The 12,659-nt window shown below is 38.4% G+C and overlaps 1 long non-coding RNA gene across 1 annotated transcript in view; it reads left to right on the top strand.

The window, feature by feature from the left end:
• The first annotated feature begins 5,088 nt into the window (after positions 1–5,088).
• The window catches only part of LOC114707891, a 140,841-nt gene continuing 133,270 nt past the window's right edge, over positions 5,089–12,659 (top strand). Inside the window, exon 1 of the long non-coding RNA XR_003736720.2 lies at positions 5,089–5,169. This is a non-coding gene — a long non-coding RNA (uncharacterized LOC114707891). The remainder of the gene's footprint in view (positions 5,170–12,659) is intronic.

Genomic DNA, 12,659 nt, shown 5'->3' on the forward strand with positions numbered 1-12,659 from the left:
GCTAGAATTTCCTCAAATGAACATCTGAAGTTGGATGAGTGCTAAGTGAGATGCCCTCTACAAGGTTGACCTTCTGTGTCTCTGTCATGGTGCTTCTCTGGTCAAATATCCTTGCCCGCTTTCAGGAGGAACTTCAATGTCCTTTTAGTATGTTGAAATTTTGTTGATGTGTTTGTTCATGTGTATGCTGGTGCACATGTTCATGTGTGTGGGCACACAGGTGTACATGAGTGTGGACACTAACAGTCTACTGTGAGTGTCATTATCGAGCCCAGGGATCTACCTGTCTCCACCTACAGAGCTCTGCAATTGGAAGTGAGTACCTGCATGCCCAGCCTTTTATGTGGGTAACTTGGGCCTCATGTTTACAAGGCAAGTGTTTTACTGGTTGCAGTATCACTACCAGGCCATCACGTTGCATTTTATCTTGATAAAATACAGGGTGGTATGTTAGCTGCCCTCCTTGCCGGTGTGACTGAACACATGACAGAAGTGACTTAAGGGAGGAAGGATTTATTTTGGCTCATGGTTTAGAGGGCACAGCCTGCCCTAGCAGAGAAGGCATAAGGAAGGACTCAGGATAAAACCAACTCCTATTCAGAACAGTGGGAGCTTGTAGCTTGCTTGCTGACATTTCAACCAATCAGAGAACAAAGACAACTCCAAACAAAAACAGCCACAGTATAACCCTCAAGGGTCCAACCCAGGATCCTCCTCCTGCCAACTTCTCTAGTTGCACCACAAGCTGAGGACTGAATGTCACAGACTCGTGAGCTTGTGGGGAACTTACCATATTAGAGCCATAATGTGAAGTTTGGAGGGTAAGTGTCCCGTACAGACCCAGGTGCTGAAGACTTATCCTGAAGCCTCACACTACTGTGGGATGCTAGAGCCTTTCAGAAGCAGGACCCAGAGGAAGTGGAGTCACTGAGGGCACACCTTGAATAGGACAGCAAGACCTCAGTCTCTTTCTCTTTCTCTTTTTCACTTGACCACACAAGCAGATTTTCTCTGCCATAGCATATTTTTCTCTTCTTGCACCTGATAGGCCCAAAAGCAACAAGAAAAAACAATTATTGGTTGACACCACAAAACTGTGAGCCAGGATAAACCTCATTTTTCTCCATCACTTCTTTATCTCAGGCATTTGTTACAATCAGAGAAACCTGAATGACATGGAAAATGTTGGCATAATTCAACCTTTGCTTGAAGGAAGTAAGCTTCATAATGTGTTAATTGCTTATGCTGAGTGGGAAGCTGTAAGGTGAACTGCGTCTATTTTAAGTAAAGTAGGTGGTTTAAATGACTACATTCAAATAAAATTTCACTTCAGTAGTTCTCTAAATCTTTCTCTAAATGTTTCCATTATGGTGGTAAAATAGACTAATAAACAGCTCTCCCTAAGTCTGATCATGCTCTGAGAAGAAATGAGAGCCATCCTGAGGGTCTTGGATGTTACTATTTATTTTAGAAGTTTATATGCATTATCTTTTTTTTAAGTGTGCATTTGAGCACCATCAGATTTCCATTCTCTCAGAGAAACCAAGAAACTCATAACAGCTATCTACAGGCACCATTTTCCCACTAATCTACCACCAAAGACTGCATAATAGTTTTATATTCTGTGCTTTTATACACATCATGTCAACATAGCCTCCATGTTTATTATAGTATTAAGCCATCCTATAGGTCGAGCAGTTTAGATTACACAGTGATAACTCTCTCCCTTTTGTTGTTAAAGCCCCCACATTCCAGTGGAAGATCACACATTCAAGAATATTTGGCAGCACAAATTGTCTTGTAGGGCTTTGAAAATAAAACAAAAAGAACACAAGTTGTGTGGATAGTGGTAGAGACTGGATCTGGGAAAAGTAGGCAAAGGATAGTGAATATGATCAAGACTCTCAAAAATTAACAAAAAATTTTAACAACAGCTTCAGGTTATTGTTTACCAGAAAATTACCTGTGAAAAGAAGCTTAGAGTGAAAGTGAGAACAAGTTTAGTTTGTTGTAAGGAAATGTCTAGACTACAGAATTCGTATGTATACTGTGCCGGTGAGATGACTCAGTAGGTAAAGGTGCTTGCCAACAAGGCTGATGACTTTAGGCTCCACATGGGAAGGAGAGAACCTGATTCCTACAGGTTGTCTATTAGCATGCTATGGGTGTATGTATGCTTTCTCTCTCTCTCTCTCTCTCTCTCTCTCTCTCTCTCTCTCTCTCTCTTCTCTCTCTCTCTCTCTCCTCTCTCTCTTTCTCTTTCTCTCTCCCTCAACTTCTCCCTCTCTCTCTCCTTCGCTCCCCTTCTCCTTCCTCTCCCTCCCTCTCCTTCTTCCTCTGTCTTTCTCTCCTCTCCAACTGTCTATCTATCTCTGTCTATCTATCATATATATATGCAGAGTTCTCACTAGCCTGGAATTTACTGAGCAGGCTGTTCAGTGAGCCCCAGAAATCTTGCCTTATCTGCTTCCCACTGTTGCGATTACAATTGCACACTGCCACACCTGGATTTTAACATAGACTCTTGATCTAACTGAGGTCTCCATGCTTTTAAGGCAAGTACTGCCTATGCACCTCCTGAACTCCCACATAGACGAAATACTATATGATATAAAATGGTATGATATTAATTATAGTAATGATTTATGTAACAAATAGTGTATCAAATATTTATAGCTCCTGGTCAGAATTTCGAATGAAGTGGTTTTTGTCAATGACTGCAATTTTACCAGTTATCTAGAGAAAGCCCAAAGCTAGAAGTTGTAGTCTACTTAGAGAAGACACAAGTAGAAGTTAGGAATGGGGCACAGGAGAGGTCTGTACATTGGACAATTAAATCCAGTCACCTTAGTAGGCAAAGCAGATGCATTAACAGTAGCAACAGAAGGGAGAGAGTGGATGGAGCCAGAGCAAGGGAGCAGAGCTGGCGATCATACAGCACAAAGCACACACTGTTGTTCCTGCACACTCGTTTTAGAAGCTCTGAGAACAACCCTGTTCTAGAAGTGATGGAAGTTGGCTTTGGCAATGAAGTCAGTTATTCAAGACCCTAAAATAAAACTAATGCTGGAAATTTTGTTCAGGTCAGAATTTTCCTCTGAAACCCCACATTCCTTTACTCCAGTTTATTATTGGATAGGGAGCCATTTTGTCATCTTCCCTGTTATCTGTGCTTAATTCACTTCTGTGAGGGAAGATGAATCTTTGACATCTAGTTTTCAGTTTCTCTCATTTTGCTGAGAGCACAAAGCAGTGCTCTGATTATAAACTTTTTGATGCCTTTTAATTGGAAAGACACCTCTGCACAGAAGACCGAATCCACGGTTGTTGTAACACACCCATTTTGTGCATTCTCACTTCAGCTTTCTTTTCTCTCATCTAGGCATCCTTGTTATGGTCCTCTTTGCCCTTAGGTAAAGTCATATGGATGGAAACTCTTTCAACCCTCTTGAGAATTGGGGATTGGGAAATTCCCTGATGGTACCAAATGATGTCTGCATGGATAGTTTAGACTAGCAAGGCAGACTATATTTCATAAAGGCTCAGTTCCCTCAATGGAAGTAAAATGAAGCCAGAGTCTTTATGTGAATAAACATCTGTGTCCATGTCCCAACAAAACTTCATAGAGCCTGTTATTTGAAATAAAACAACTTATGAAATTCTTTTTTTTTCTGAGCTGAGAATTGAACCCAGGACTTATGCTTACTAGTCAAGCACTCTACCACTGAGTAAATTCACAGCCTACAACTTATGCAATTCTTATGACTTGTTTAAAGATGTAAAATCATTCTTAATTCACAGGCTGTACAGAAGCAGGCAGTGAGCTTCATGCTCCCTGCTCTGGACACACAGCACCGAGCTGCCTTTCTCAAGGGTGAATCATTGGAGACTCCAAGCAGCTGTTTCCCTACATCCAGAATAATTGCTGCTAGCTCCCAATTTCCCAGCTCTTGATTACCTATAGAAGTCCTATACACTGTGATAATTTCAATTTCCTTGCATTTCGCAGTCCTTCCCCTGGCATTCCAGGATGAGGAAAGGTGTCTCAGTCAATTACCAAGCTAGTGTCTAATCTAGAACAAGAGTATTGTTTTCTCTGGTAAAATTTTCATTATTTAAACATGTCAGTCTTTGAAGAGATTTTCTAATTAAACAAATTTAAACAACTAACATGGAATTGTTAAATAACATATTTGAATTTCATTCAAATAATTTTTCAATACTTCATTCTATTTTTTACTTCTTGGGAATGTGTTCAAACAGAAGATAACATTGGCCAGCAAATTACAAGATAGACAAATGTGTAAATTCAGATCCTGACAATTAACGCTAGTGCTGTGGTTGTGGATACCACACATTCTTTTTATTCACTCAGCAAAATATTTGCACATGCTGGCACTATCTGAAGTGAGAGATTTTTTTACATCTATGTTGAGAAACAGCAAGAACTAGAACATTTTCAAGAGCACGGGGGCAAACAAGAGTCATTTATTCTATCGTATGTGATATTCTTAACATCTGTCACTTGTGCTACGCTGACCATGGAATACAAGCAAGTTTAGGGTGAAATGTGCTTTGCATGCTCTAAATGGTGTGGAATCCAACCCATGGGATTTGTAAAACAAGATGTGAGCTACACTGAAGTTTTGTTATCAAGACTAAATGAAATATCATATATAGGAATTAGCATAATTCTCAGGACATAACCAAATCCTTATCAGAGGATAGGGTTGCTTTTTGTTCAATTTGCTTCTTACTGATAAATTTATGTCTTCCCAGAAACATTGTAGCAATTTTCTACTACAACATTTCTTAATCATATTGAACTAAATTTATTTCTTAGTCATACTTTACACTGACTAAATAAGCAGTATGTTCTCATGGCTATACTTCACACTGTGAGCAAAACAGAGGTATGTAAATGAAGGTCTTCCTGTGACTTTTTTTGGTCAAACATCTATTACTACTATTATGATGCAGCTTGAAAAGACATCCTTGTGAAAATGATATTACTGATGCCTGTTGACTGACTTTGTAATTGTTTTTTGTGTCCATTTAGATATGACTGGTGATGGCATTTACTTCAGTTTCTGAGTTGCTCAGTGGACTGTGGATTGAGTGAACCATATCCTTTTCCATCATGATACACAACAGAAAGTCTCTCCACTTGTAGGTATTTTTTATTCAGCTTTATTTATGTGATCATGTAATTGAGATCTGTTTTTAAAGTATAAATTTATAATGAAAATTGTCCACCGCATTGATAGTATGAAATGTGATTGTAATTAGTCTCTCAGTTTCAATTCATTGTAAGATGAAGGCATACCCTAAAATACACCTGAATTAAATATGAATAAATCAGTAGGTGCTGTGATAGCTGCTCTTGGTTGTCAACCTGACACATCTGGGAGATGAAAAGCTCAATTGAGGAACTGCCTCCATCACATTGGCCTATGGGCATATCTGTGGGGTATTTTTATGATTAATATGATGTCAGAGGGTCCCGGCCACTGTGGGTGTACCATTCCTAGGCAGGCAGACTTAGGCTGTATAAAAAAGCTAGCAATCCAGTGGGAAGCATTCCTCCATGGTCTCTGCTTCAGTTCCTGCCTCCAGATTCCTGCCTTGAGTTTCTTTCTTTGGATTTCCTAGATGATAGACTATAACTTACAAACCAGGTAAACCCGTTCCTTTCTCAGACTGTTGTTAGTCAACTTTGTCATAGCAACAGAGCCTCATACTAGGAAATTTAGCTCTGTTAAGTGAATATAAAAAGCCATTGGAAATTTCAGTATCTTCTGGTTCTCTATTACTGTATAACTACAACTGAAATAAGTCTGCCTTTTAGCTAGTTTAATACTTTGAAGCAGTTTAATTTTATTCCAACAAGACATTCATGTGCTTCTACTTACCAACATCCTATTGATAACTGGTGGATTGTATCTACGGTGTTATAAGAAGGAAATTGTACTCTGAGGACTATACTTGTAGTTTTGGCTTCATTTATCACCCAATTAGTCTGCTATTCTCCAAGCTTTGGATTTCTCTGAAAAATGAAAGAATCATAAAATAATAATTTCTCCTTCACCTAAATTCCTAAGACTACTCTCACAGTCAAATGAAGGAATGAATATGAAATTCTGATTTAGCTGTAAGACTCAAGTTTTATGGACAGGAGATGTTGCTTAGATAGTGGAGTGCTTACCTACCATAAACAAGGCCATGGGTACCATTCCCAGCACTACCTAGACTGGCATCATAGGGCATGCCTGAAAACCCAGCACTATGGAGGTGGAGGCAGAAGAACCATGTATTCAAAGTCATCCTAGGCTGTGTAGTGAGTTCAGGACCAACTGAGACTACATGAGATCCTATCTCAAAAAAAGAAAAAAAAGAAAGAAAGAAAAGGAAAGGAAACAAGGAAACAAAAACAACAAATGAGTTTTATCTGCTGCTAATTTACAAGTGGGGAGAGGGAAAGAGTTGTAACCACCATGTTTTAAAGTATTTAAAATAATAGAGCTTCATATTTGTATACTACCCACCTAAAAGATACATTATTAAAGGAACAATTTGTGGTCCATATTCATTTCATGCATATGAAAAAATACATAAAAATATGAGTTTTTCAATGTCAAGAAAATACCAGAGAAAAACACTGAAAAGAGCAAAGATTTAGTTTTTTCAATTTTTTTGAGATTATGATATAATTATATCATTTTCCCTTCCCTTTCTTCCCTCCAAACCCTCTCTTGTACTCCTTGCTCTCTTTCAAACTCATGGCCTCTTTTTCTTTAATTTTTGTTATGTACATGTATTGCGTGTGTATTCCTAAATATATAAATACTACCTTCTCTGTTTGTATAATGTTACTCATATGTATACGTTTTCAGAAATGGCCACTTGTCCGAAAATCTGCTGTATGTTTTTGAGGGAGTGGCCAAGCAAAGCTGCTCGCCTTGTGACTGAGAAAGCATTTACCCTCTCTGACCTTTAGTGTTCCTGTGTGTGTAATGGAACTAGTAATAAGACACTTTAACTTATCACACAGTGTGGATTGTAGAAGTTAATAAAAATAGGCAAGTAGCTCACTGGTCCCGTTAGAGAGTGCTTAGTGCTCAGTGCTTGGGAATATGGAATCACCATCAGGGGAGCAGTCCCTAAGATCAGAAAGCTCCAAAGTCCTGTCCATTGACCGTAGAACCTAGAATGGTCATTGAATTTTTTTGACATCTCCATTTCTGAGAAATAAAATGGAGATAATTGCATTCTACTCCATGATGCTTTTGTTAAGATGTCTTAAGCAAGCCTCTGAGGAATACTCACAGCTACAGCCTTAACTAGAAATTTTAAAGATATAATAAAAAAAATTATAACATAGTATGATTTCAAGTAGAAATCAGATCTCTTGACTTTGAAAGTGTTCTTGCTATAAACTATATTTAGGAGATTTTAAGAAAGCTGTAACTGATTACATGATTTCTTTTCTTAGATATGTAAATCTTGAATTTTATTATTTATATAGTATGGGGACACATGTACCATAGTGTTCCTATAGTGGAGTCCATTTTCTCCTTCTACCATGTGTGCCCCACAGATCAAGGTCAAGTCTTTAGTCTTGTTGGTATGAACCTTTTCCTGCTGCACCATCTCATCATCTTGCATATTGAGTTTTTGTTTTTTTCTTTTTAAGATAGCAAGTAATACAAATCAAGTTACAAATTGCAAACATACCTTGAATATACCATCCCATATAAAAATAAAATTAAGCCAGGCATGTCTGGAACCATACATGTCTGGAACCCCAGCATATTAGGGAGGCTGAGGCAAAGGGACTTCCAGGCCAGCCTAGATTGCATAGAGATTATCAGGTTAGCCAGGATTATATTTTAAAACTGTGTGTCAGAAAACTGATAGGTCTGGTGTGATCACTCAGTGGGTGAAGGTACTTGTGACCAGACCTAGGGAACTGAGTTTATTCCCAAAAACCTACACAATGAAAGGAGAAAACTGATTTCCACAAGTTGTCCTCTGACCTTTGTAAAACACGCTAAGGAATGTGGGCCTGTACACATATCACACACACACACACACACACACACACACACACACACACACACAAAGTGATATACAGACAGACAGACAGATGAGTGATAGATGTAAGCCAACAGAGGTTGTAAGCAGGAGAGCCATGTTTTCTTTGTTATAAGTTTGGTTTGTTACCACACTTCAAACTGTTCATTTGTTTTGTTGTTCAGGAGAGGAAAAAGGGAAGAAAGGAGGTAAAATGTAGACCACATCACAAAACTAAGGGAAAGACGGCTTAAACTTTCACTTTCCTAATCACACACTCAGCATCGGTTATTAAACGTGTCTTGTTATGAACAAACATCCAATATTGTCCTCTGCACTTGCGTTGGATAAAATTCAGTAGTTCATAATGGGTGGCATTTTCCAAATGAGTCATGATTTGTTCCCAAGGTGGGAAGTGCTGATAACGAGGGTGGTAACAGAGCCAAGCTCGTGAACCCACGCTTTGTGTCCATGTCTGTAGTTCAGCAATTGCCAACCTGAAGGCTCTCACTCACGCCAGAAAGCCATGGCCTGTCCCCCGCACATGTTAATTATAAACCACCTGAAACAGCCAAACAGTGTTTGGTTTTGCCACCTCTGGATCCACCCACATTACCAGCCAGAGAGTTTCACATGTAAATTCCATCTGACTTTTAGTTCAGGTCATGATGTTATCTGTGGCTTCTGTGTGTGCTCTGTCCATCTTGTTTGTTTTTTCAGTAGGGTTTTCCATGAAGAGAGCTGTGGTGGTTGTGGAGGAAGCTGCTGAGAATAATGACTCTGGGGGTATAGTCCTATGCACTATGGCCATAGCATGTGGCCACTGCTTCACTATCTCTAAGTAGGGACCCTGTAAAGAGATGTCATTGGTCTACTTTCCCTACTCCCTGTCCCTCTCCACATTTACAGTCTCTTAGTGTTCAAAGCATTCACATTTTACTGTCTCATTAGACATTAGGCTATAAGGATAAGAATAGTGGGGTCATTAGTTTGGAATACCAGCCTTATTAAATAGAGTCTTGTGGATTCCTACTTATTTTTACTGATTAATGGCCATTCTATTTGTGATGTTTTTCCTAAAGTTTATTTGTGACTTTAGAAGTTTCCCTCTGTTTAAATTAAATTGATTAAATTGGGTTTCAATCTAATACTTTGTTTTTAAAAAAGCATCTCTAAAAAAAACACAAAAAAAAATCAATGAAATGTGTCATTCAGTGTAGAAATGGACAGGGCTCAGTGAAGACATGGGGTATTCAGACTTTGAACTTTAATGTAAATTGGAGACAGAAAGTAAATAAAATCTTTATCAGTAGGATTTAAAGAATTAGTTGAAAAGATGTAGATATAATTAAACATAGTGTTATCATGGGAGAGGAAAGGGAAGATGACATAGTGTTATCATGGGAGAGGCAAGATGAGTCTCTTAATGTGAGAACCTACTAAGTGGCTGGATATGTGGCTCAGACTGTAGAATACTTGCCTAGCATGTGTCACTCCTTGGGTTCAATCCCCAGCATGGTATGTGAGTACCTGGGAAGGTAGAAACAGGAGGATCAGAAGTTCAAGATCAACCTCAATTTCATAGCCAGTTCTAGGACAGCCTAAGTGAACCTCCTGATAGTAGAACTGGCGAGCTCTGCATTCCCTGAAAGTTATATGGGGAGCTCAAGTGTGGGCTGTCAATCTTTTTGCCTCTTTGCTGAATTCTACTTAAAAGCACTTTAACGTAGTACCTGTCATGACCACACATGTGGCACATCAATCAAACTCCTGTTCTATCTTGCAAACTCAGTTTACAGACTTTGCCATCTATAGAAACTCTCTCAGTCTTCCTCTTAAATCTGGCTTTTCCCTCCTATGTTTCCCTCTCTGTGATGTGTCCATCCCTATATTGTAGATCAAGCTCCGTTATTTTACAGTGATTGATACACAAATCATCTGTCCTGTTACTCTGTTGGCTTATTGAAGTCAGTCTCTGTCTTAATTATTCTTGTTTCCTAATGTCTTTCAATATGTACTTACTGATTAAATTCATGATGCCAGTGAACACCCTGTGACCTTAGAGTGAACAGAAAATAACTTTGTTTGATGGTTCAAATGTTTCTAGGAAAGTCTTTGATATGGATATTATCTATAAATTATTATTAATCTAAATCTAAACATTTATAACCAAGAAAATTTTTTAAAAAGTCTCCTTCAACATATCCCAGGTTTATTCCCATTAACTAATTTTAGCAAGAGATGTTAAGTGTCTTAAAAATGTTTAAGTCAGCTGGACTTAGTGGTTTATACCTACAATCCTATCACTTGAGAAGCAAAAGCAAAAGAATCAAGACTTCAAGGGCATCTTCAGCTACACAGCCAGTTCCAGGTCAGCCTGGCCTACATGAGACCCTGTAGTTGAAAGTTTTCTTCAGTCCTGCCTAGCAGTCCCACAGCTGCTTATAAAACAATCACTCGGAGACTTAATATTATTTACAAACTGTATGGCCTATGGCAGGCTTCTTGCTAGCTAGCTCTTATGGTTTAACTCAACCCATAACTATTAATCTATGTATCACCATGTGTTCCATAGCTTTACTGGTCTGCTGGCATGTTGCTTCTTCAGCACCAGGCTGGCATCTCTCTGCCTCTGCCTTTCTTCTTTCCTGTCTCTCTCCTTGGATTTCCCACCTGCCTCTAAGCTGCCTTGCCATAGGCCAAAGCAGCTTATTTATTAACCAATGGGAACAACATATGTTCACAGCATACAGAAAGACATCCCCCAGCAAGACCCCATCTCAAAAACTCACAAGAAGGGAGGCTGACAGAGATGGCTCAGTAGTTAAAAGCACATGCTGCTACTCCCGAGGACCCAAATTCAGTACCAACATCCACATCTCAGGCTCACAAGCACCTGTAATTCCATCTCCAGAGGGGCAGAAAACCTTCTCCTGGCCTCCATGCACATGCACTCACATGCACATACTCCACATGGCCACATACACAAGATTAAAAATAAGTTGTTTTTAAAAAAAATCAAAAGAAAGGTAAAAGTAAATGTAGAGTTGACTCTGCTACCTTCTCAGTTTATCAATAAGCATATTATTTGTAGAATCAGCCTCTCAACAACCATATAGTTTCCAACTTCATGTTAGCTCAGAACAGAATGATTACCTCTAATCAAATTTTAAGAAAATAGTTTTTAACGTTTATTTCATCATAACAATTATTGAATTTATTGTAATTGTTTTTGCTCAACACTTCCAAACTGAGATCATCATGAAGTATTATTAGTCATTTAATTTATATGCATATGCACATGTGCCTGAGTATGTGTACAGTACCCATGCAGATAAGAAGAGGGTATCAATACCCTACACAAGAGTTACAAATAGTTGTAAGCCATCATGTGGGTGCTGATAACTGAATCCAGGTCCTCTGCAAGAACTATATACACTCTTAACTACCTAAGCCATCTCTATAGCTCCCCATAAAAATATTTTTAAAGTACACATATGAAAGCAGCTATTTGTATGTATAAACATTCATATGTTAGAGAAAAAGCACATGTATGCTTTACTAAATACTTAAAATACATATTTCATATGTCCAAGAAAGAATCATATTAATCTGGTTTTCTAAGTGTGGACAATGTATATGTTAGAGATTTTTAAACATCCGTGTATGTCTGAGCTATTTATTTTAAAATACAGTGACAAATAACAGAACTAAAACAAAAAAAAGACCCTACATCAATGAATAAGAAACTAAATACCACATAGAGAAGGACTTAAAATTGTTCAGTGCATATTATCAAATTGTACCATTCTGCAGTTTTGACAAGAAAGACTACTTATTCCATTAACATGATGTTTTTCCTTAATATGTGTGGTGGGGAGGGGAGCATACATGTGTCATGGTGCACCTGTGAAGTTGAGGGGACATTTGGGGATCTGTTCACTCCAAAAGGTTTCTGGAAGTGGAACTCAGGTCCTCAGACTTGTGTAGTAAATGCTTTCACATTGTGAGCCATCTCACCTGCCCTAAAATGGTGCTTTCAGTCTCAGCAAGCCCCTTGGCACCTTACTGTATACCAGTCATACACAGTGAGGCCAGTCTGAGCTGATACGTTCAAATTATTAAGAAGCAAAAATTACATCAAGCAGCTCAGCCACCCTACATGGCTATAGAAAGGTAAGTAGAAGGACTAAGCTAACAAAGACATTTTTAAGAGAGGAAATTGGGCTGACAGTGTGCACTGGTATTCAGTGTGTGAGCTATTTTAGATTGACATGCATCCAGTGCAAAGAGGTAATCTTGAATGAATTATATATAAAGAATATTCATCTGGTTATGTAAGCAGAAATATAAGAGTTATGTAGGCATTAGCACATTGTTAAAGCTTTGCATGTTCAAGTAGTTTGAGAGGTATAGCAAGAATAATTCAATTATATGTTTTTATTATTCCCAGTGACGATACTTGGCAAGGCTCTGGGTTGTTTCCTAGTAGTAGTTTCAGTTTCTATTTAATGTGCTTCAAGTTTAAAATGTTTTATTGATTGGTTTTAACATATTTTTTACTAAAGGACCTACAGTTGTGCATT

Source organism: Peromyscus leucopus, unplaced genomic scaffold (assembly GCF_004664715.2).
Source record: "Peromyscus leucopus breed LL Stock unplaced genomic scaffold, UCI_PerLeu_2.1 scaffold_64, whole genome shotgun sequence".
NCBI classification, from domain to species: Eukaryota; Metazoa; Chordata; class Mammalia; order Rodentia; family Cricetidae; genus Peromyscus; species Peromyscus leucopus.